Raw genomic sequence first — 26,300 nt, 5'->3', positions numbered from 1 at the left:
TCATTTTTATGAACATTGATTTCACAAGAAGAAAGTTTTCTTCCAAGAAATTTAAACTTTTTTGGAGGGGAGGAGGGAAGAGGCGGGGGTGACGCTTTGGTATATGAGCGTAAACATATCAAGCAAACAAGCAGAGGGAGTTTCCTATGTTTGCTATTTAAAAGAACCTCTACATACTAATTAGCAGGTAGGAAGCGTACAGGGAAAAGCAGAGTCTAACAGGCTGCTTCCAATAAAGACACCAAAATCATAAAATTCCACTCAGAACAAGCATAAATAATCTGTTTATCTCCTTTTTGCCATGCTATAATAAGAAATGAAATTGCTAATGGTGCTGATATTTAGGTTGTTATAATTAGCTAGATCATCATTAACATCCCCTTGAAATGATCTGGGATACTTTCGACCTCTCTCAAGGGAATTGTCTCAGCTTCTCTCCTGACTGAGATGCTGGACTTCATGGGCAAGGGTTTGGCAGCATTTTGCAAGGTGTAGTCACAAGCCTTTGTACAGGGCATGGAGTTTATAGAGACTCTTCTGCTGGCAGAATTTAAACCAGTTCCTTGAATGAAATAATCTTTATCAGAAAAAAAGACAGTTTTCCTAGTATATCCAATCCTACTTTAACATTGCCTAGTACAGTTGTGTCTGTCATGGTGGGAAATATCACATATATAAAGGATCCGTCAAAACGTCTTTTTTTTTTTTTTTCAGCTGTTGATGCAGTGAATTGGAAATATGTATTCTGAGGTGAAACATGGCATTCAGGCACTCCCCGAAGAAATGACTAGGTTTTTCCCTAAGCTTTAAATCTACTAGCCCATATTTTAAAGTTAAAGCATTCTCAGATACCACAGAAATCTTGCAGTGTTCAGACTTTTCATCAGCTTCTTAAACAATTATTAATAGCTAGTTGATACCCACTGTCATAGTTCAAATGAACATACAAGGGATTCATTTGCTTTTTTCTTAATGACAACAGGAAAAATGGGTAAACATCTCCTAAGCAATTTAATCTTGGCCCTACATATGTATAATGAGACCACTTAGTGTGCATTTCTGACATATCTTTTCATAAAGTTTTAATGCTCTACTACTACAGTAGTGTCCCCAGTTAAGGTTGTCCTGAGTAAAGCGTGACAATAGTGTCTGTATGTTAGTTAGCCTTCCGTGTGCTTTCAGGCATTCCTGGGAATTGCTAGTTTATCCTCTCTGGCCACCTGGGTGCAAACTCAAATCACATCAGGAATCTAGCTAGCTTACTGGCCTTAATCTGTCCTCGATGGACATTTGTCCCTACAGAAATATACAGTGCAACATATTTGATGATATCTAGACAGGTGATATCTAGGATTAGTGAATCTAAGGCATGAATTTCTCATCCTCCAAGACCTCATGTGATCTATCTATCTATATCTACCTCTCTTAATCTCTCAGTCCCACATCTATCTGTCCACACCACTTGCTGGCTTAGTCCTGTTGTGAACGGGGCACTGAGCTGCACACCCACCAATTGGATCAAATAAATGCATATATATTGCACCAGGTGATACTTTGGAGGGATTGTCGGTGACTTTGTTCCCACCCTTAACCCTGGCATCATGCCCCAAACCAGGTGACTGTCCAGAAATACAGTAAAGCTAGATTTACAGCTTCTAGTAATGGATGAATAATGCTATGCAACAACATAAGGCTATTCTGTTGGTAGAAAGTTAGTACATCATGAAATGCTAACAAGCTTGAACAGTCAGAATTTATACCAGATGAGAGATTTTCTGTTCGCCTGCAGCCAGCGTATCTGTATTTGGTTAATTCAACAGAAAGGTGGTCAAGTATTCACAGAGATCAAGCTGCTGCTGGTGTGAGGCCCAGCAGCATGCAGAGCTCTCATTAATGACAGAGTAGTCACATACACAAATATGTACGTATGCACACATACAAAAATGCTTTTATAGCCTCTCATCTTTCCTATAGTTTTTTTCCCTTGCTAGTCATTTACATTAGACAATTGGAGCCCTCCCTTTTCCTCTCCTGCAATGAAGAACATTCACAAGAGCCTGTGAGGAACTGGCTGTTCTGAACCTGAAATATCCTCTCTCTTTTTGAAAATAGCCTTATATTTAGTTCTTTGGTACTACTTTTTAAAAAATGTATTAGTCACAAAACAGCGAATGATAAAAATACAGTAAAGTTGAGCTCCCTCTGTCTAAATTTAAGGCCCTGGTCTGAAAGGCTTTAGTTTTCAATATTACACCTAGCTAGTTACACAAAGTGAGATAAGCAAGCTTTGTTTCTTCCTAGGACCTAGCAAGCAAAGGCACACAAGAAAGGCTGAGAAACCTGCAGATATTTGGGGAAGAAGAGACTGTGATCTTCCTACTTTTCATCATGCAAATTCACAGAAGTCTTCTGTGGAAGTTTGGAGAGGAGTCCCACGGTGCAAAACCTGCCTTCTCCAGCTGTGGTCTGGCTGTGATCCGAACCCCTGGCACTCTGAAGTCAAACCTGGTGCCAGGTGGTAGCTAACAATCACTGAGCTTCCCAGCAGTTTTCAATGTCCTTCAGCAGCTGGGGACACACATGGGCCTGTAGGTCTTAAATTAAAGCATAAATTATATTTTGCCTTAGCAACTTTTTTTTCCATTTTTTGTCAAATATGAATCCTGCTTCCCAAGTCTGTCCCAGATTTCACTCCATAGCACTGAAGTCAGTGGAATTTTTGCCATGGGTTTGGATGGGCATGAGGGAATGCAGCTAATTCGATTGAATTTACTGGAATTACCCCCACGCTTAAAGTAAATGTCAATGTTTTGTATGTTTGCAGCATTTCATCCTAAGGAAGCTGTTTGGAAAATAAGGAGTAAAGGAGCATTTTCCTTATGAAATTATGACACTTTGTCAACAGGCATCTAATTTGTCAACTGTTGGCAAGAAAATCTGAGAACTACCTAATAAATTGGAAGAACTGTGTGTGTGTTATTTTGCTTGAACCTAAAAGGTTTCAGTCCTGCAGTGCTCAAGCAAACAAAAAGTCTGTGAAATTTTACTTGAATAAACATTGCAGGCTGGTGCTAACTTGTTATTGGTACTGACACAGCCCAGCAATTGGCCAACCAAGAGAACACCAGACAAGGAAAACAATGTAAGATGTGCTATAATATATAGTCCTGCATTTCACGCCAGTAAGACAAAACCAAACACAAGTTTTGAAAAAAAAATAATCACAAGAATTACAGTTTTTAGGTTGGAAATATACAGTAAGACCAATGCCCCTTCAAAGGCGCTAGAACATTTTACAGTGGAGACCAACCATGGTTTTATGATTATCATCTTCAGTTCAAGGAACCACCACAAATAGCTACAAAGAAAAAGCAAGCTTGCAAAATATCTCAAAGTGAAAAATAAGCTATTAAAAATAAGACAAACAGACTAGAAAAAATCCCAAGATACAAAGAATGGTTCCAGGTATTCATTTTACATGCATTTAGTGTTAAGCAAGCAAAACAGTTTTACACAATCCAAAGGAAGAATGCCAAAAACTATAAATGGCATCCATACTATGCTCACCGTAAGCTTTCAAATTTTTCCTTTCCAAAAATACAGCTATGGTGTAGATGGATGATTCCTTTCTCTTTTCTTTGATTTATTATTCTACCCTGTCAAATTTATTCTGCCTTATATTTTTCTTTCAATTACTATTAGAGTTAGTTGAACTATTAGGCTAGGTTTGGAAATCAGATGTCTGCCACTTTTCAAAACCTTAGTTAATATGAGCACAAATGGGATCTCAACTACTCTCATTTTAGGTAGCTTTCTGGATATGCTGTGTGAATGATGCACACAGTACGAAATACAACTGAAATCTCTACAGTTCCTTCTGCTTATTCAGTTTGGCCAGGGTTTCTTAGTGAAGGATATGCTGTAAAAATTGAAACTGTTCTAGGCTTGCAAGTTTTGCTTTGCAGCTGCAAAGGCAGAGAAGACATGGCTAAAGCAGTATGATAGCCAATGCTCACATGATTCTGGGATCTGGAGTTTGAGATAAGTAAGTATGCGCAAAAACCCACATGATATAGGATACCTGAGCAAAGAATTGAATGTCAGAGGACACTGCACAGGTGAATTTAAGAAGGCTGACGGGTCCTTTCCATTTTTATAAATAGATAAAGCAGAAGAAATTCATATGCAGAAGGCAGTATGATCCCAAGATCATAGACAGAGAGCTCAGCTCATCCTTCACCATATACAACTTCAAGACTACCAACATCATGTCCCAGGCTTAGATAAGATCAGCTAATTGATGGAAAACAGGAAAGTAAAGAAACGATGCTGGTGAGCAGACAAGAGCTTTATGGAGAATTCGCAGCCATGATGCTGTCTCCTTCACCTAAACAGATAAACTTTGGTCAGTGCAGGCCCGTGTTCAGAAGAGCTCCTTCCTCAATCGCAGTTATGAGCAGACTTTATGTCTACTCCACTTTAACAGGCTAAAAGCTCATCCTCCAGTTTGAACCTTCTCATCTGGACACCCTTGACAGTCCTCGTATGGTGATTCACCCCTCCTAGAGCAGGTGACTAAGACAGGGGAGATGAATCAGCCTCTGGAAACCCAGTGCTGATTCGTCTTGCTGTCTGTGAGGAAGTCACTGGAGGAGGTCAGGCGCAGGCATCCAGCTGCCCCAGTGCTGCCTGGTGAGACAAATCCCACCTGGGCCCTGACAGTCCAGCTCCCTGAGAAGTGCTTTCTTCCATCTGTGCTTCCTTCCTGGCAGCCAGTGACCTCGTCTCTGACTTCTGCATCTGCCCTCTTCACCTTTGCCTGATAAAAGCGTCCCACATAATACTTCTACTATGATAACATAAAAAGAACCCTGCTCATGAAGCCTCCTCAACAGTATAGACTACTGCAAGCAAAACAGTCCCGTCCCTTGTCTTCTATACTTGCTTCCTGAAGAAACCCAAGGAACATGAGATTCTTCAGCTTAGTGCAAATGAAAAACCTGCTTAATGCTCAGAGGTGATAACCACAATAATAACATCATTCCTCAGACACCCTGGAGCCTACTATAGTGAACCTTGTTTGTACAGGAAACTGGGGTAATGCAACGCTGAGAAACAATCTTTGCTGTCTTCTGTTCCAACAGCTAAACTGCGAGCTCCTACCTGCCATCTCCATACCAGGAAGGGAAGAGAAGCACAAACAATTAAAAATAAACAGAAAACATCCAACCATCACAGCAGACCTCCAAAGTTTGTGTGCAATACGATAACGAACAGGGTTTACTCAGTTCCATGGAGCTCGGGAAAGGTATGACTTATGAGCAATGTGGAGGAGGAATTGTTCTGAAGTGGAGTGCCGGAAAGCTTAATTTATAGTTATGCCCCCCAAATCCCATTTAGCAGCCAAAGCATGATTAATTTGTTCTGCCATGTTGGGTTGTATAAGAGGGTGTGCTGAGCCCTGATATATGAGCAGTCTAATATCACTCACTATATCAAACCATTACAAGCTCCTTCTTCCGGAGCTCAGCCTACTCAAGGAGGTTACAGACAGCTAGCAATCCACCTTTGGTGTATGATCTTAGATGAAATTTTATCACTCCTTATATCTATTCATAAAGAACAGAAGCAATGGCCAGAGAACACATAGTTTATTAAAAATTTCTTGGATCATACATAAATTCTTTTGGTATTGATATTCTTTATGTACCACACAAAAAGCAGCATATCTTTACAGTCTAACCCAGGCAATTTCCATGGAACAGGGAGAAAATGCCTTGGCTTCAGAGTCACAGATGCATTATACATTTATACATACTATTCCAGCAAGCTTTTTATAAGGCCAGGTATCAAACTGTGATTGATTGGTGTGTTCTGCTCCTTCTGCCAGGGCTAAGATCAGTGGGCCATATTCTGCAGCCCTTATCCAGTTGCCTCTCTGTGTTTTACTGCCTAAGTCTGGGAGACATCAATGAGAAAGCTGCCCTCAGAAAGAAAAGCCAAATAAAGACTTCAAAAAGTGGTCCTGTATTTGGTCTGCTATCTCTTGAAAATCTGTTTAGATGTGTGGTAACAAAAGGAGCCTGTAGCTTCTCCAGACCCCGAGTTTTGAACAGCACAGATTGAAGTACAGAGGCAGACCAGCAGCAACTCTTCCTGTGTCCCAAACAGCAAAAAATCGAAACAGCAGCCTATCCTCCAGGGAAGGACGAGGACTCACCTCTATATGAAGCATATAGAGAGATGAACTTTGCAACCCAGCTTGCAAGCGGCCGTTGTGAGGAAAATGCAACGGGCTTACTGAGGGGCCTGCCTCCCCTGGGCTCTGCTGGCGGCTCCCTCTCTTACCCAGGGGAGCATCAGCAGGAAGGCTGCTCCTGACGCTTGGCAGGGGATGGGAGCCAGCCTCAGGACGCTGTGGGCTTCACAAACCAAAGCCAGTGCCAGCACTGTGTGCCCAGAGCAAGATAGGCCAGCTGCAAGCAGGTCTCTGCATTTCAAGCCAGCTTCCAAACGCATCTGAGACAGAGCCATGGTGAGGGTGGGTGAGGCAGCAGTGAGTCTGGAGGTGATAAAGGCATGAATCACAGGAATGAGGTCTGCTTTGGAGAAAAGGTAAGCGCAGATAAATGTGAGGAAAAGTGTCCTTCTCAATTACAGCTGGATTCCAGCTATCCAGCAAGAAGTGGAAAGCTAACCAGAACTGTGAATGTGAGTAATAAATGGCAGGCACACACCCTTCCAAAGCGGCAGATATTATCCCTACCATAACTTCTGATTGTTTTCCCCATGTTATTAACAGCAACGCACTCTTATCTGGATGGCACCGCAGCCAGCTGGCCTGACTCCAGGCCCCAACCTCACATGCCAGGGAAGACAACCAACCCTCCTAACCATATTGGAAAAGACAAAAACACAGAGCTGCATTCTATCTGCAAAACCCAAGACAAAAAGCAACCCACGCTTCTTCTCTACCTGCCTGATCGACACACAAAACAGCCCACTCCTTAGAGTGGCTCTGGCAGCTCCAAAAGTGAGTGAGAAACCCTTCTGTGAAAAACCCCACAGAGGATTTTGTGGTGAGCTGGAAGGCACACACGTGGATCTGTGCCTTCAGCAGGTTCCCTTGCACTTATTCCCAGATCACCAGTGAAGCTGCTTCTACTTAGGATCCATTTCATGGGCTGAGAAAACCTTCCTTTCTACAGGGGATAATTGCACGTGTGTGTTTGGTTTTGTTTGTTTTGTTTTCCAGAACATCAGAAATGCCTGAACATGTTCCAGCTTGTACAACAGACCTGTAGTGATTTTCTTAATTTTGTCTGAAATACATTTAAAAAAAAAATAAATTTATTTTTTACTGATAAAGGATGCAGAACTATGAGACTCATACAACAAAATCTCATTCTTTCCTATATATGGAGTTATTTCTTTAATGTACAACTGAGATCAGAGTACCACTCTGCTGGACACAGTAGTCATGAAACTAAACGATAACACTTACTACATCAAACTTATTCCATTAAGTCTATTTCAATGCCAACCTTGCCTTACCTCACCTTTCAAAAGGCTGAAAAATTCACAATTTGTTTCTCTTAATTAAAAAAAGAAAAATATTTCCACCAAAGCAACCCTGATGGCAACCAATGGTCTGCCAAGAAAAATAAAGTAAATATGTATTTCTCTGAAACAACATTATCCTTCTTCACAATACTGACCTTTGATACAAGGACTGCTTTGAAAGCATCATCTCCCCCTTGCTATTTAAAGACGGGGTAGGGAAAAGCTTTTGAAACAGTGTCAGGCTGGACATGGTCCACCTTTCATCATATTTCAAATGGATTGCCTTTGAAATGTAGGTAGACAAAACCACCTGACTGACATCCACCTTCTCACATCATTTGCTAAGGTTTCTCTTATCGTATAAAAATGGTACATCTGTTATTGAAGTTTCAAACATATATGTAGGCTCACATTTGCACATGCACAAATATGCAGTGTTTCCAGTCCACGAACTGGCTCTAACACTGGGAAGACTTCTGATATGTTTGTGGGTAGGCCACAGCCCAGATTTAGGGACAAAATTATAAATGTTTGAAGAGTTAAATTTTTCAAAGATAGAGTATTTAGACAAGTAAATCTTGTTAATTTTAGTGTAAGGTGAATATCCAAATAGCCAATCTCGCTTTGGGAGCATCAGCTTTAATCTCTTTGTGAACACGTTTTAAAATTTCCTTTGTCATCTGACCAAAAAAGCCTGATCTCTCCTTTATAGAGCTCAGAACTTTTACTTTCTCTAATTGTATTAGCACACACAAACCAGGAGAACTTTGGGATAAATAGGCTGCTATAGTTTCACTTTCCAAAATAAACAACATAAAAAAAAAAGGAGAACATTTTTTATTCTCTGAGGTGCTGGTGTTTAGAAGGAACTCTTTAAAAACAGGTATGCTTGGTTTTCATCATCCTAGAGCACATTCAGAGCAATTCTGCTGAACTCATTGAAATTATCTCAGCGTAAATCTGGTTTCAGTGAGAGGCTTGAACTAAAATAAATGTATATGTTTTGACCGGTCATTGTAAAGTTAATGTTCTTCATGAGTAAACTCAGAGGGCCAGACTCACAACCGATTTCAATGTCATTGCATCTGCTTACATTAGCGGTACATTTGGCTCAGAATCTTCTCAAGTGGTGTATTAGCCAGACAGTAGATCAATAAACAACACAGATAAACAAATATCTTCTTCAGAAGTCTGCAAGCATTTCTACAGAGGAAGGAATATGACCGTTAGGATGTTCTTTAAAATGTAAACACATCATTATTCAGACGCTTAATTCCCCTCTTAGACTGCACAATAATAAATACAAATAAACACTTAAAATCTGGTTAATGTTCTTCAGAGCAACTATCAAGCTACTATTTTTTCAGGGCAAGACAATTCTATTTTCATTCATGTTTCCTCATTACCAGCACTTAATATTTTTGGTCAAATGATCCTTTAAAGCTGAGTATCCTTAAGTCCCACAGGAGACGGAGCACCTCGGAGGGGTGATGACCAGGCTGGCTACTCATTTTGTGTCCTGAGCTATCTGCAGATTCAGCCAACATTTATGCAGTTAATCTATCCAAGGGATGGTTGCACACAATTAGAACAGAATACAGTGGCATAATCATCCAAGCCACTCTTTTTACATCCTTAAAAGAAGTATTTTGAAAAGATTTTTGCCTTCTTATAAATATTTTAATAGGCATAATGCAATTCTGCCCAAAATATCTATACGGGACACTCAGTAGGAATCTGTTCAGTGTTTATAGAAAACCCACTTCCATTAAGACACTGATCTTTGTCAGTCCCATGAGTGCTCGGCATAAACAAGTTTGCTGTGTCTGTTCACACTACCTATCCCCTTCCTTCCTCCTGGAGTCTGCAGCATCACTGATATACCTGGAACTTCTGAACCCATTTATTTTCCACCCTTTGGCTGCTTACTACCCTGGCAGGCTTTGCCTCATCTCTCACAATGGGAAAAGCTCTTAAAACCTTGTGGGGAGTAACAGGGCTGCTGAGGCCAGACAAGGAAATTCAGCTCCAAGCACAGAGATAGGGAAGTTGCCTGGTGATGGGAGGGATTCATTAGGGAGTGATGGTAAGTGTTAAGGGTGGAAGGAAGAGAGAAGGCACAGGAGTGGAAGGGAGTCAGACATCTGGTCGGAAAACTCAGGAAATGTTAAAGTAAAAAAAAATGGGGGGGGGGGGTGTTAGAAGCACATTAGTCTGTGGTTGGCTCACTTTCATGAGATAGTTATAGCTGTAGGATGAATTGGGGCTGGAGGGGTAGGCTAATACATGAAGAACTGGAAGACTTCGATATTTGGAAACAGAAAGAGAGAAAGAGAGAGAGAAAGACAGAGAGAGAAAGAGAGAAAGAGAAAGAGAGAAAGAGAGAGAAAGAGAGAAGCAAATGCAGTGGGAAGGTAATGCATATTCTTTTGCTTTGACTCATTTATTTTGCCTTTGTTTTTTTTCCATAAGACCTGGCAGAGATTTGCTCTGCCAGGGGCACTTCACTGTGCTACTGCTCTCAGGTTACATTGGTCCCATTTCCAGCTACAAATGGACTTGTGGGCATTGCTGAACTGATGGGAAGAGCCTTGCTGGGGGTATGGTCAGGGCTGCAGACAGTGATGACCCAGGCAACTAGAATGCGTGGGAGAAACATGTCTTTTCTGCAAGAAGGAACCACTTCTCTGAGTGTTTTGCCACGAAATGCCTTTGTGCCGCATGAAGCAGCAGCCATGGCACAGCTGCTACAAACACTTTGAAAGAGCCCATTTGGTTAAACACAGAAGAGTTTAAACTTCATTTCCTTAACCTCTTATGTTACAGTTATAGCTTTCCAGGTGGAAGACATACTAGTTTCTGCATTTCTGTAAATGCTGCTATTTCAAATTTCAGGAACTATTGCTTCTAATATTTTTCTTCCTTTGGCTATTTTATGTTCCTTTTTTCTTTTTTTCCCCTGCATATTTGGATATTGTCCAAAGAAATTAATTAAACTTGAAGGACATGATATTTGTTTCTTGTTTCAACCTCTTTCCCAGATTCCTGCTGCTGGGCGTTGCCCTTAATTAACAGCATTTTTGTTTGAAATCACATACTTAATGATCCCTATGTTCTTGCTCTTTTGTTTGGTTTAGTTTAGTTTTTTTTTTTTTTTTTTTATTTCCTTCTTCTGTTTCTTTATTTTTGTTTTGTTGTTGTTAAAAATTTAAGCTTATTTATTTGTGAAGACTATACTGTTTATCCAAGTGAATAATATCTTTAAGTGGAAAAAGAAAAGCCAGGCCAATTTCACTGTTACTTTACTGTCTCAGCTTAATAGCTCTGTGGTTTCTTTTCTTTTTTTTCTTTTTGTGTGTGTTTCTAATTCCAGCTGTGCAACACACATCAAACCAGTCTGTGGTTATACTTCTTGGTAAACTATACTACTTAACATTTCATTTAAAAAACAATTAGTCTTTCTTCCCTCCAAGAAAACAAAATGAAACTATAATAGTATTCTTTCAGTTATATCCACAGATACTGGATAATTGATTTCCGCTGTACATTAAAAAAAGCATTTTTCTGTTTTGTTGGCAACACTAGACCTTTTTAATTTAATTAATGTTTCAAAAGGTAAACTGATTCAATTAGGATAACTTTTCAATGGAAATAGTGAGATGCAACAGAAACCATTTTTCAAGTTTAGTTGAGGAATCTTGCGTGACTTCCCCAAGCAAGGAAAGCGTCCCACTCTACATCAACTGAGGCTCATCACTAAAAGGAGGATAGAGCCTAGTGGAGCCACTCTGAAGCTGATCTGCTTGCAAAAATATTTTCTTCCCCGCATTAATTTAAAATATATGTATATAAAGACACCTTTTTTTTTTTTCCTGTAACAAGTCCCATATCGTCAAAAACAGCAAACAGCATATTTAAAAAAAATGACAAACTTTTTAGGGGTGCAAACTCAAGAGGAATTCTTGTAATAGAGAACTGATGAGATCAGTGCAAAACGTTTAAGGGTGTATCATGTCTTGAACAGAAAATAATGTTATGCCACCATCTTACGAAGTTTTGTTACTCAGGGTCTCCTTTGCTGCAGGTGGACAATATCATGCTGCTGGTCTGCCCAGGAACCATTGGTGACAGCACCTACACGAGGTGACCTACTGAGGCCAATAACTGGGCAGTGCACGAAACACTCCTCTCACATGCCTCCTCAGCCTCTGCAGATGCAGCAGAAAACCAGCTGCTCTTTTTCAGTCTGTGTGAGGATGTACGGTGACTTCACATGAGGAGGAGCATGAGGAGAACTGACCAACTCAGTCAATGCATGATGAGGACTCCGTGGTCTGAAGGAGTCCAGGACTAACACCTACCAGCTTTGAAGCCCCTACATACTTCAATAGTTTGAAAAAGCAGCAACACTGCTTTATGTGATCCAAAATCATCCTCTTTTTCTCATTAGGAGTGAGGAGTAATGTTACTGAAGCCAGCAAGAAATGGGAATTCTGCTTTCCACATTCAAAACAGGTCAGTTTTCACATACTGGCGTATAGTTCATGGAACCCACTGGCTCGTGGGACTGACGGGCAGATCAAAACCAGTGTATAGCCACTTTCACGCTGGACTTCTCCAGTGGATATATATTTCAACCTGAAGCTGTAAATGGTTTAAACTCCAGGCCTTGCCTGTCCATGTTCCATGCCCAAACCTGCCACTGATGCCAGTAAGGAGGGGCATGTAGGAAAGACAGGATACATTGCTTGTTCTCATGAATGGAGCTTATAGCATGGCCTTCAAAAAATCTTTTTCTTAATCATCAGGACTGACATCCACTTTTTGTAATGACAGCTCAAGTCAGGCAAAAGAAGATGGGAATCCTCCCCCTGCCCCCCTTTCACCTCCAAAGTGACTAAGCAATCATTTGTTTTCGTTTCAAAGCTGGGATCATATTCCTTCAACATTTAGGTAAGAGAAAAATGGAAGACATCCAGCAAAAAACACCAGCCGTCCTCCAGAAGACCACAGAAGTCAGACGGATGCCAGCACTGAAGCAGGCTCACTTAGGTGGACTTGGGAAAAACTACTGAAAAGAACTTTTCCAGAATTCAACCCCCGAGTTGTGCAATGGTGAATTACAAAGTCTCTGAGAACATGAGCTAGCAGAGCATGCACGACACTCAGAAATACCTATGTAGCAAAATCTAAAGGACTGGGTTTAGCAGAGTGCTCAGCCAAAGAGACTTTTTGTTGATGATGTAATATTTGTAACTTGATAATCTGCTTGAGAAATGTGAAAAAGTTCTTTGAACTATTTTAAACTGCCTTGGAGGCAGCAAGTCTATTTGCAGCTGAACAGTTAAAATAGATCCATGTTAGAAAAACACCAATGTCTTCATTAGTTGAGCTTGATGCATAATACAAAGCCCATTTATGTTAGTGTCTCTCTTCTCAAGCTCAGCAGTTTGGCTAACAGGCCAGACAGCATTGTTGACAGTACAAATTACTGATTAATTCCTTTCACACACCTTGATAGGGAGATAAGATAAAACCAGACACACTGCATGTATTTACACTGGTGTGCCACCTCAGTATCCCAGATCACACTATGTCCTACTCCCCACTTACCTACCAATGACTACAATGCATTTGCTTTTAGAAGTCATTGGATAAATATACGAGCAGCACCAGGAACGAAAGAGGAGGATGACCACTTCTCACCCAGTAATATTGCTTAGGTATTGGAGGCCACATTTTCTAGCCCTCCTCAGCCTGGGGCGTGTTTTAGCTTTGCAGCTTCCATTTCCTAGGGAAATGCTCATCACCAGACTATGAAACAGTGAAAGGTGGATCACTCTTTTTGCCTGAAGAGGCTAGGCCACAGTGGTGAAGGAGTTTAACAGGGGCTGAGAAAGGAACAAAGCAAAACAAAAGGCTTCCCTCCATGAATCAGGAAAATAGGAACTCTTCCCTCCTCCTGGCCCTGTCTCAATGCATCATTCAATGATCCAAGGGGAAAATATTTCGTTCATCCTTGGGCCAGGAAGCAGAACTCACTCCTGTGTTGAGACAAGTCAATCCCAATTAACCACCCTGCCATCTCAATCCTGCAAACTGCTAATCACACTCAAAAGTATCAACCAATAAGAGAGGTTTCCAACTTGGTATTGCCAAAAAAAAAAAGAGGAAAAAAAAAAGGAAAAAAAAAAAAGGACTACCAGCACCTTAACAAACCAGGCAAGCATGCAGTCACTCTCCTTAGTCCCCTGCTAAAATTCCCACTGGGAACAGATGTTCAAAGCTCCTCTTCCACCATCACTGTTCCTGTATCACGTTTAGCTTTTGTATATTTGTTGAGTGAGGACAGTTACAGTTCTGGTAAGAAGATTGTGTATTCAGTATGTCTAATGATGTCCCACATAAAATTGTACCAGCGTGTTTTCAGAAGGTAGAAGGAAGGTGCAAACACAATAGAAATAATAATTAAGCAACCTTAAGGAGGGGGGAAGGAAATGAGCTAATTCCCAATCGCTCAGTGCCCAGTCACAGAGACCGAGGGCAGGTAAACAGGAAAAGAGAGGAAGGAGGAGGTCATTACACCTTTGGCCAGACAAGCTTCTCAGGGCAGTTGTTCAGAGTGGCTGCTGCTCTCAGCTTTAAGACGTGAGGGAAGATGCCGGCTGAAGGACTGTCCAAGGCTTGCGTGGGGTATAGAGTCCAAACAGCCAGCCACGTAAACCAGTTGTGATGACTTAACAGCATTGTTACATGTCTATTGAGACTACACATAGTCCTGTTAATGCATTTTTGTTTCAATTTTCTGGAACTTTTATGTCACTGCAAATCTACATATTTAATTATTACTGTGAGTTGGAAGTAAAAATGCATCTTGGCTAGTGCCGAATTTGATTCTCTGCAATCTGACTCATAGTACACTCATGAGAAGATGAAGAAAACGCCCCAGCTCTGTTCACTCACACCTCATTTCTTTTATTTTCCTTTGTCTGAATAGTGGGGTATGAAACCTAGAAAAATACTAAGCCAGGTCTGTTGAACTGGCTAGACTCACTCTGGGTTCATGGTGATCTGTGAGAGCAGAAACCCACAGGCTGAGAATTCACCAGGAGAGGGTCAAGGCACAAAGACAGCATTTACTCCATACCAAGGATATCAGGAGTTGCCAGAGGCATATTCCATAAAGAGCTTTGGGGTGCTCAGCCATGCAATATGCAAGTTGAGCAGTCTGATTAGAGAGGCTTTGTGGGTCATGATCCAGGGCAAAAATGTCATGCTTCCCTGCAAACGTGTCATAGGGGTGAAAGTGGAGGATGCAAAGGACACCACAATGTCTACATAGATCAGCACATGCCTGGCAACACTTAAGTACCTGAAAAGCCCTTAAGTCTCTTAATGGATCTTCCCTTAAGCCTTAAAAAGGTAGGGAGGTACAACCAGGGAATCTGAGGAATTTGTTGATTGACCTCCATCAGTGGGAATTCTGTGGGATCCTGGACTCAGCTGTCCCCAGTGGGAACTGTGGCCACAGGGCACTGGTGGAAATGTTTTTTCTTCCCTTGCAGCTCAAGAGAGATACTGGCACAACAAAGTGTAATTTAAATCTCCCCACTCCTGTTTCAGGGAATCCATGTCTATATCTTTGAATTTCCGTATAATTCCCCTTTTTTTCTTTGCTGCTTGTATTATTCTCTCTTTATCTCAATAATCCAAAAGTGTTATTTTCTCTCTGATTTGTTCCTACACATGACAGGGCAGGCAAATCAAAAACAGAAGTCAGAGACCTTGGGAGTATAATGAAAATGAAATCGTGGCTCCAGATTAAAAAGAGGAAATGTATTAAACCTTTAAAAATACAGATTAATCAATTATGTATGCAAAAGAGGACACAAGAATTACAGTCATGAAAAGCAGAAGGAAATTCAGAAGTACAGTATATGCCTCTGGGATCTTCCTGACTCAAATCCAGCAAAAGGATGTATTTTCCCTCCATGCATGCCCATAAATCCCATGAATGTCAAAGGGACGCTGTTAATTTAGAATAGGCCCAAAATTTAGGTTTAGAGAAAAGAAAAAGAAAAGAGGCTTCATAAAATATTATCGTAACAGCAACAGCTTAAAAAATAAAATAAAATTTAAGCACATTTCAGTGACCATTAAGGGGGGGAAAAAAAGAAGGAATTTAACAACTTCTTTCACACTGTTACAACTCCCACACCAGAGACTAACTTACAGGCACTGTTACATTGGCTTTCACTATGCTTTATACTAGTGGAAGAGGCCTGTGAGTGTCCAAAACGGTTGTGCTGAAGAGATTACAGAGAAGCACCTTTGAAAGGGTACCTTATGCTTTTTAGGTTACTATGTTGACCTGGTTTACCAGAAATATTGTATGAAAGAGTAGGATCAAAATGTTGCCACTTAAATTTAGCATATAGTATTCTGCTGTTGTAATCCTTGGGAGACAGTCAGGTTGTCTTCCATGTAAGATCAGGAAGAAGGAAAAAATTAAGAGGCCAGTTGTATATTTGTGCCTGAAGGGCCAAATTTTATCATACCAGATTTTCTAGAACAATAAACTAATTCTTAAAACTAACATAAATGTAACTCCTCAAAGTGTAGATATTTGTCTCAGCATTCTTCTCTTCCATTTTTACAATTAGTTTTCTATGACCATGTCTTTGACCATGAGGAGTGAATACCTCAGTGCTGTGCTGACAAATTACATAAATGTAATATTTATATTATTTTATACAGAAACAGACTGAAAGAGTGCTTCTGGTCAATTAAGTCAAAAACCTTATGTTCTTAACCAACCAACAATATGTTAAAAACATTTTGATTCTTGTCAAAACAAAAACAACTACTTTTTTTTTTTTTTTTTCCCAGAACCTCTTCCCAAGCTTCCCAGAACTTATCCCACACTTACCGTAAAACTAGCTATATTATTTGCCTCCAAAAACTCTTGCAGGAAAGATACTCTAGTTCTTTACCACTCTGATTGTAAAACCCCAGTGTCACAAACTCTTGCGATAGCTATTAGAGACCCAGTCTGTGGTTGTTAGATCTGTGAAATCCCACCAAACATGAGGCAGACAAACAATGGGCAGCAATAAGTCAGCAGGACCAACTGGATTGAAATGGATGGCAAAAGTAGCAGCTCATTATTTACCTACCTCAGCATCGTCTACGTAGGTCCACAAAGGGGTTCTGACATTTGGTGCAATGCAAATGTGTATCTAAGTGGAGTGTATTTGCTCCACTTGTAAGGAGAATTTAGTCTAATAGTGTATTTACTGGTAATTTAAGGTAGCAACCTGGAATTCTTACCTGTGTCTTTGGTAAAGATTAAGTGGCTGAGGCTCTTGCATTCAGGAGTGCAGTAAAATCAGTCTATGGAGGACAACCTGCTTCTGTCAAATATTATCAAGCTATCAGATATAGCTGGTTTCAGTCTTGAGTTGTTATTGCACATCACTCCATTTCAAGAAGTCTGGAAAAAATAGGCAGAATTTCTCACTGAAATAAACTGGCATAACTACTGACTTAAGATGAAGTTACCCCAATTTGAGCCATGTAAGGATTTAGCTTGTGGTGAAATTCTCTACTGGATTTTTTTTTTCTCCAAATACTCCACAAGATGTTCTGGTTTTACAACAGTTACTCAATGCCATATGACATTGGACAGGTTGGAAATTAGGAGAAATTTCTTCTCAGAAAGAGGGTTTAGGCACTGGGATATGCTGCCCAGGAGGTGGTGGAGTCATCATTCCTGGGGGTGTTTAGGGAAAGTTTGGACGTGGTGCTTAGGGACATGGTTTAGTGGGTAATATTGGTGGTAGGGGGATGGTTGGACCAGATGATCTTGGAGGTTTTCCAACCCTAATGATTCTATGATTCCATGAAAACCTTCTAATTCTGAATACAGATATATTTGTGGCCAGGTGTATTCCTTTGTTTTTGTACCAACATTAACCTGAATAATGCTGAAATAGTGCTTTCCCCACCTGCTCTTTATCCTCCCTACCCATAGAATTACATACTCCCAGACTACTTTGCCAACCCGTTCCACTTTCATCTCTTCCATCAAACGCGCCACTCCCAGATCATCCTATGAGCTCTTTTTTTAACTTGTTCTAGATTCAGTTAATGTTTCTTAATATGGGACGACACAACTACACACAGAGTAATTCTAGCTGGCTCTTGCTCACACCTTACACAATGCTATTATGAGTTCTCTGTCTCTGCTGGAAATGCCTTACTGGTTCAATTGGGATGACATGTTACTGATATAGCCATATATCCATCAGCCTTTTTCCACAGCTGTTGCCAAGTCACGAGTTCCTGGCCTGGGGCAGAAATCCTAGTTATTAGTCCCCAAATGAACATTTTTTAGTGTTAAGTTTCATCCCTTTACTACTATCCCTCTTCTCGAAACCACTCACGCAGTCCTTCTTCCAAGGTATTTTGATCCTCCCACATACTGGAAATGCCTTCTGATTTGGAGACTCTAGAAAAAATTTCGTTAATACAAATCTGATTTACTATTTTCCTCAATGAATGCCATAATAAGGTCCCAAGCTGACTGTTGATGAACTCTTAGCTACGTCTTAGAAAACACTAGAAGTTTTGATGTAGATGGAGTACAATAATGCTATTTCTGTTGAAGAGAAAACCACTTTTGTCACAACCAATGTTAGAAGTAAAAGCTGAAGACTAACAAACAGGAAAGAGTACTAAAGTCCCAGGGAATTTTAGTTCTGGTTTTCTTCCTGTTCCCAGAGAATCTCTAGGTCTACATAAACTGTGAAAGAGAAATACTTTTCTCATCAAGTTATCTTTCTTTCCATACTGTCAAAACTGTCCATACTTTATAATTCACATTTTATTCCATGCAGAAAACAGTTAACACTGTTGACATCATGGAAGCTTTTGCATAAGACCAAAAATGTGCACTTATAACCTTATGATTATAAGTTATGATTATGCTATTTGGGTGTTATTGCAGGTGTCATGGAATTTCATCAAGATCTCTTAGAGTTTGCACCACTTTGCAACAGACTGGCACCTGGTCTTTTGCTATAGGTTACACTGCAGCTTGCTACAACTGCAAAACACAATTAATCCATTTTATCTTTGCTCCTACGCTCTTTGATGCATCCATCAGTTTTTAATGATAAGCAGCAACTTTGTAGATATAAAAACTTATGTATATACTACTTATATATATATACTACGGAGACAATATTTCTGTGAGATCCCTGCAAACAGTTAGATAGCACACCTTTTTGCCTGGTAAATTTAGTTTTCATTTAATTTATGTATGATTCACAATTCTTCTAATCATATATATATATTGATATATTATTCCTACCATTTTTTCCTATGAAAACCATATCAGCTGACAGGATTTTTACTCTAGAAGAAGGATCTGGTGGGTTTTTTGTTTGTTTGTTTTTTCTTTTTTTCTATTCTATGTCTATATTTCCATCTTGATTTTCTTCCCTTCATTTCCCTTCATTTCCTCGTCTTTTTTTTTTTTTTTTTCTGGCTTCTTTTCTGATTTCCTGGATCCATTTACAAACTGCAATCCTATTTGGAGAAATAAGGAGAGTCAGTTAATCACTTCACACATATAGAAACAACAACCTGAAAACATACAGATAGACAAACATTGTCCCTGTTTGTATACCTGAGGAAAACACTGTTTTTACGTTTCCTGAAGAACGAAATGCTGTGATTTTTGTGAAAGGAATCAAAGTATACTACAAAAATGGTCCTTATTGTAATTTTGGAAGTTTTGACTTCATATGAGGAAGGAAAAAGACCTTTATGGCACAGTAATGTCAACCTGCAGTAAATACTGTATTGAGATATTTGTGCAGTTGTGCTATTTTATTTAAATACAAAATTTTTATCACACAATGTTATTAAAGCTGAGCAATGTCACAATTATACACACATGCTAAACATCACAGTGCTTACTGTTTTGGTTGTTGGTAAACATCCAAAAACTAGAAGCATTTCCTAAATCTCTTTCCAAAGCATTTCAACATTAAGGAATACATCACAAATATACACTCTGACTTAACGAGGCAGCTTAGGAAAGATGTTCAGCCATGGCAGAAACCATCGTGAAGGCAGCAGAAGTGAGTATTTGGGGCAAGGTCCTATTACGTTAGGTGCCAACACATTCGAAGATGGTTGCAGATGGATAATAGGCAGCACATTGTGATTTCCATGCAGCAAATGGGGATGCTGGGAAGAGATGCTGCATGCTCTCAGTGGTTCTCAAGCTGTTTCCGTCTCTGTGATGTTGCCCTTCCAATGACCTTTCTACAGAATTTATTTCAGAAGCTAAAGTAGCCTTTCCAGGCTACTTGGAAATTAGTTTTGTTTAGGATCAGAACATACTAGTTTGCCCTAAAATAAATAAATAATATAAATGTATATGGTAATCTTCTCTTTGTTCCTCTCCAGTTCTACAAACGAAGTTAATGTGATCGCTTGACCTTTTTGTCCTGCATCCATTTAACTCATAAGCAATCATACAAAATTATGATTTCGTATAGCGTAGGATACCTTTACTGTAGTAACAGTAGGGTGTTGTCCCAATAGCTTACTCTTACCCTTTTGTCCCATGAAATACAAATCAACTTACTAATGGTGACTGCCACTTGAAGCTGTTACTCTGCAGGAGGGGTCCAACACAGCTACCTTACCTATCTGCGTTTACAGGATTGACCTCAATCTCTGTTCTTAATATCCCGCAAATACACCCATTTCAGTGTAGTTTACCTTGTCAGTAAGCTTTTTTTCTATATCTTTCCATAGCCCTAGTTTAGACAGAAAGCATTCTCTTTAAAAGTATCATCTGTTTTTAATACCATGTAACATAACGTGATCTGTAAAGATAAAATATTAAATTGCAATTTTAATAGGGCCACTCGTCCTGATCAATTGATTCATCCTTAAATCCAGTTAAAAAATTACAAACCCAGTGTCTGTAACATTCCTTGGAAAGCACTGCCAGTATCAAATTATACATTCTCCTCACCCCAAACTGCAGCTAATTTTCTTCTGCTCCATATAACACAGGCAACATTTGTTAAGCATTGCAATACAAGCACTGTTCAATGGAAGTTTTAATGTGAGTTCAACGCATTCATTAATTTACTGAAATTTTCCCCAAAATGCAGACATTTGACAATGTGCAAGAAAGACTTGTCTCATTTCATACTGTTTCTTAATGACTGAAAGGCATGTGTTGATTTTTCTCCTCTGTTTTATGCTGTTCGAAAGCTGGTATTTGTGTTCCACAACATGTTCAGAAGTGCTGGGGAAAAATAATTAATTTCACTTTTGAGTAAACATCATAAGTCTCCCAAAGAGGGAAAAGAAAACTATCTGAAGGTATTCAAAACTGGTGCTTTCAAACCTAGATGAAATATGGAAGGCTAAGCACTGAGTCTCCTGCCTCCCTTTCAACATAGAAATGCTCTCACAGAGCAAGAGGTCCTGGAGACCTGGCTCCCTGGGCAGGCAAGATGTTTGGGAAAAAGGCAGAATTTCATCAGGATGTCATTAGCACTTTGTCAGAAGGTTTTTGAAACAGGTAGGCGCCTGGAAAATATTTTATTTTTAGAACATCGTTTTTTTTCTGATGGATTTTCAGGATTTTTCTGCTGAAGCAAGTTGTAGAAGTAATTGAATGAGATCTCACTTTGAGCAAGAATCAGGTCATGATGTCCTTGAGATTTTAAAATCCAAAACATGAAGACACGTATGAGTAAAGAATGTAATATCACTGTGAACAAAGTATGGCATTAAGTATTATTCTGATGAAAAATGAACTCACTTATTTACGGTTCTGCAGTCTCCAATGGTATTCTACCTTTGAAGTAGGTCAGTGCAAGCCCAGAAACCCATATGCCTTCAAAACTTTATTTTCTTTCTTCCTCTGTCAAAAGATGTAGCTTTCTTTTCAAATGTCCTGCTTTAGAAACCTGTGATGAAAACTGAGCTGCTTCCATTACCATGTCTTATTTGTCTATACTTTTGTCCCTTGACTGCCTGTGCTTAGGTCTTCAAAGCAGATCTTCAGGGCAAATTCTTGTGGATATCCAATTCCCAGATGCATTTCCCACAAATAGCCTGTAAGATATATTTAAAAATCAGATATTTTGTTTAACATTCTTTCTTGCTGACCTTTTGCTTGTCACAGTGACCTCATCCTACCCTTTCTTCCAGTGTCAGCATTTCCTCTTATCTGCTCCCTTCCTTTTTCCTTCACCTCTCATTCTCATTTGGTTCCTCTCTCTCTTCAGATTACAAATATGCCTTGTTCCTTCTCCTATCTGAGATCTCCCACCTTTCACTCCACTTACATCTATAATTTCCACCTCACGCCTCTTTTCTCTGTAAGCAGGCTGAAGATGCACTTTACAGTCCTTCTGGTTCTACCCTATGTGCTCTCTCTTATGCCTCTACCTTGTGGCTACCCCACTATGCTCTCCTCTGCTTGCACCTTGCAGAAGCCATAGCGGCACCTCCCTACCTTAATCTCAGTACTTCTACTCAAACTTCACCCTCCTGGACCTGTCACTGTCGCTAAGACTATCAGCTAGACTCATCTTGAACTCCCCTCCTTTCTTGATATGCCCTTGCCCTTTTCCTCGGGGCATTTTCCATTCTCCTGCTTTCATTAGGTGTTCCACTAGATTCACTTGTCTTCCACTTCTATGCATTGTCTGTGGATAACCTCGTACATCCAAGCAAACTAATCACTATGTTCATAATACAGTTTCAGAGACCTGCTCCATGTCAATGTATTCCAGACGTGTCTCCTTCTATCCAAATGGGAACTGGCCTGTCTCTGGCTGTCACACTTTGGGTGACTGAAAGGCCTTGATGTTTCTAAGTCCTCTCCCTTATCTTCATCTGTGATTGTGGTGAGCAACACCGCTTCCAGCCATGGATGTTCACATGCAGAAACACGAGATCCTGTCTCCTTGCTGAATCTCCCATCTGTGTTCCTATTCAGCGCGCATCATGTTTCCACACTCTCTCTCTAAACAATAGTCTTTATTGTCTCTACTTACTGTGAAAGTTCTTGTCCTGCCGCTCCTCTTGATTAGCGCAATGCCCTTTTCTCTGGCCCTGACAAAATCACTCTTGCCCTGTTCATTTCAGGGCCCAGCTATATAAATCATTTTCCTGGCCTGTTGTTCTGACTATACCCATTATCTTTGAACCCTTTCAATGATTCCTTTTTCCTCTGGGACATCAAGCTTATTGTGACTCTCTTAACTTGCAAAGCCCTTCATGGCTTACTCCCAACTTGTCACTTTTTATTCACTACCAAAATATAAATGCCCAGCATCAGTCAGCCCCAGATGCCAGCTTCAATTGATCAATTTGTTAAATTTTCCAACAAGCATCTTTTGTGCTTTCTCCCTTGCTGCCCCTCAGGCTTGAGAAGAGCCTGCATGTGCATTCATAAAACCAACTGTTATCCTCCTTTGAATCCCTTATTAAAATTCTCCTTTGCCAAAAACTTGAAAATGGTTAGCTTACAGGCACATGGAAAACACCCCCTAGAATGATCTTGTTATTCCCTTGCCCTTGTCCATCTGTGGTCACTGGTCTTGTATTTCAATTATATTATTACAAGACCTTTGGGACAGAGGCTGGCTGGCTGTTTTACGTTTCTGCAGCACTTGCAGCACAGTGGATCTAGACTACAATTTGGACAGCAAGGTGCTGCAGTGACACAAATGAGAAAAAAGTAAGCGTAAAGGAAAGCATCAGGCTGGTTCATGAAGCTACCTCTGAAAAGCAAACACGCAAGCAGTGCAGAGTGCGCTTTTTTAACGTTTTGAATGAACTTTTGCAAGAAACTTCCTGCTGGCTTCATTCAGTGCAAAAAGGAAGACTAGGCTGCTTGTTCTGGTTTGGACAGCCAGGCACAGGCACAGGAGCATGGCAGACAAATAACACACGAGTAAAGACCTTTACATATTCATGGCTATAAGCTAAACACAGGCTGTATTTTCTAGAAACGTGGCTTTGGAAATGCTAACAGAGCCAGGTCAGTTACAGCAAACAGAGTATGAGGCAGTTTGAGTTGGGTTGAGCTTCCAGTGCATAAAAAGGTGCATACTTTCTTTCTCCAGGTTTCTAAGGTTTTATTTATTTATTTATTAAGCAGGGCTGGAATTGATGATCATTTCAAACTAGTCAATGGTTCATTAATAATCTGTTATTTGCTTGCTGTTTCCAAGCCCCCATCTCACTAACAAAGCTAGCTTGATTAGTGCTTCTTTCTGTCACAATACTGTTGAACAAAGTTTTATGCTAAATATTTTTACACTTAAAAAAAAAAAAAAGCAACTCAAATATATACAGCACTGACTGTGTGCTTTTGGGGGGATTATCCAGAACACTCCTGGCCTTCCTTAATTCCAGAGAGATGGTTGGGAGAAAAAGTACCCTACACCGTATCCAAGATTTTAAACTAACTACAGTGAGACCTCTTATAATTAAGCTACGCCCCTCCATTCACTTTCTTTCTAAGCTCACAGTAACCAAAATTGCAGCATCTACAGTGAAAGAATTCCGGAGCTTTATTCTCTTTCATTATAGCTAGACTTTTGCTACATCGGTGATTCTCAAAAAGAGAATTGTTAGTGGTGGTTTTCTCTCTGGCTCAAAATTATAGCACCTATTTCTACTTCTCTATGAACAATGCACCAGTGTGCACATTGCTTACACGACAGCATTTCTCCTGCTATAGGCTGGCTTTACAGGACATCTATACGACTTTTGTACCTTAGACCTGTGCTCTGTAAGAGCTTCATCTTTTCACCTTTCTAAGGTAAAGCTGAGTGCTGCAGGAACAGAGCACGCTGACTACAGTCAGGGTACAAGATGTTTGCATTTACAGCAATCAGACTAGAGAAACAAAGGAAAAATAGATTGGCCACAAGAAAAGCTTTGGGTTTGTTTCAACTTAGATTAATTCAATTATGCTTAAAAAAAATCCAAGAAGGAGAAATAAGTAAATTTACATAGAGATTGAGTAATAAAAGGTCTGTTGCATTGTATTCTCATTGGATGTCGTAGCTTGCACTCCAAGTCAGAATTACAAAGTATCACTTTTAAGGGGATATAGGTATATTAAATTCCTTTTACATTTATTTTTGCTTAAACCTCACCTAAGAGCTTACCTCCTTTGCTATGCAACTCAGAATGCTGTATGCATATAGAATCCTTACTGCCATGCTCCTAAGCTGAAGTGCCCTGCAGGCTTCCCCTCCCTCTGCCTCATACCTTATTTGAAGACCTTTAATGAAAGGGCCTGGTTCCAGAATCACAGCAGCTTGTCTGCACAACCAAATTCCATCTCCTAATGAGTTCCTCTAAATCTGCCATCAGGTGACTTTATTGACTCTATGATCATAATGAGGTAGCAGCTCACTTTCTGTAGTTTTGCTGGTTTCAAGCCTGGAGTTCTCCTCGGCTAGGACTTTAGCTGATATTTAATGATCAGGAATCAAGCAGGGATTTAATGTCTGCAAGAAATGTCCCTGAAGTGCAAAAAGTCCCAGACAGCAGTCTTGAAACTTTCCAGAGCCATATGACTCTCTAATAGTACACTTACAAACAGGAAATCAGCCCATCAGTAGCTAATTGACATATCTGAAGGTTTAATTGCTTCCCTGTTAGAGAAGGTGATGCTGTATGCAAGTTGCAATTAAAACAAACACATTCTTTAATACACGAGGATTGATCTGAAATACATATCCTTCAGTTTCTCTATTTAATCTCCAAATTCTTTGAGATTTAGTTTGAGACTGGGCATCTCCTAAAGTTGTTTCACTCTCATTCCAGGGTAATTGGAAGATTATCCTATGACATGTGAATAGGTACAAGCTGTTCAGAAAAAAATGCATTCTTTAATGAGGGCTGTGCAGGCAGTCCAGACACACATGGAGTGTGTCTTAGGAGTCTAAGAGAAATTTAGGTTAGAGATATGGCTGAAAAGCATCAGGCACACTTTTGTTCTCATATCTAATAAGAAGATGGATGTGTGGAATATGGAAGTGAAAAGGCCACATGATTCTGTTTTGTCAGGGTTTTCTTTAACTTTCTCACCTCTAGTCTTTAAATCACTTTCATTTGTTCCTTATCTATTAAAAATGGATGCTGTGGTTTTGATTACATTTGAATCCTGCAGATTCTGCTCGGTCTGGAGCTCACCTAGAATTTGAGCAAATCTCGTTCAGGGTTTGGAAAATGTTTATCTCCCCTTCCAATTTTTCTCTCCATTTTCATTTTTTTCTTTACTTGGCATTAGAATTGGAGGTGTCCAAGCACTAGCACAGCATCTGTTCTTGAAATAATTCTCTTTCAAGCCCTAGAAGCAACTTCACAAGTTTTGCAATATCCAGCTTGGTTTTGCAGATTGGATAGAGACTTTCAGATAAACTCAGCTTTTCTAATCTGTAGACTGAAGAGAACTGAGCTTGAGGTTCTGATCTTATCTCTACTAATTTTGACAAGAACCAAGAAATGTTCAGAGTTGTTTTGGTAATTTGAGGTACTTCTAGTGGGGAAACCTAAGTCTTTAAATTTCTACTTTAAACCTGAAGAGAGACATTTTTACAATTATGTTTTCACTGATCCACTGTTTTTCACTTTTTCCTTCCAGACTTATATAATTCTCACATTGCTGG

At 39.9% G+C, this 26,300-nt stretch overlaps 1 protein-coding gene across 1 annotated transcript in view; it reads right to left on the bottom strand.

Moving 5' to 3' along the window:
* The window catches only part of GLI3 (GLI family zinc finger 3), a 223,478-nt gene extending 220,964 nt beyond the window's left edge, over positions 1-2,514 (bottom strand). Inside the window, exon 1 of the mRNA XM_040547619.1 lies at positions 2,381-2,514. The gene's annotated coding sequence lies outside the window, so the exon portion shown is untranslated. The remainder of the gene's footprint in view (positions 1-2,380) is intronic.
* Positions 2,515-26,300: the final 23,786 nt, after the last annotated feature.

This window comes from Cygnus olor, chromosome 2 (assembly GCF_009769625.2).
Source record: "Cygnus olor isolate bCygOlo1 chromosome 2, bCygOlo1.pri.v2, whole genome shotgun sequence".
Lineage (NCBI taxonomy): Eukaryota > Metazoa > Chordata > Aves > Anseriformes > Anatidae > Cygnus > Cygnus olor.
The sequence above is the reverse complement of the archived record's forward strand: the minus strand, read 5'-3'. Positions and strand labels throughout refer to the sequence as shown.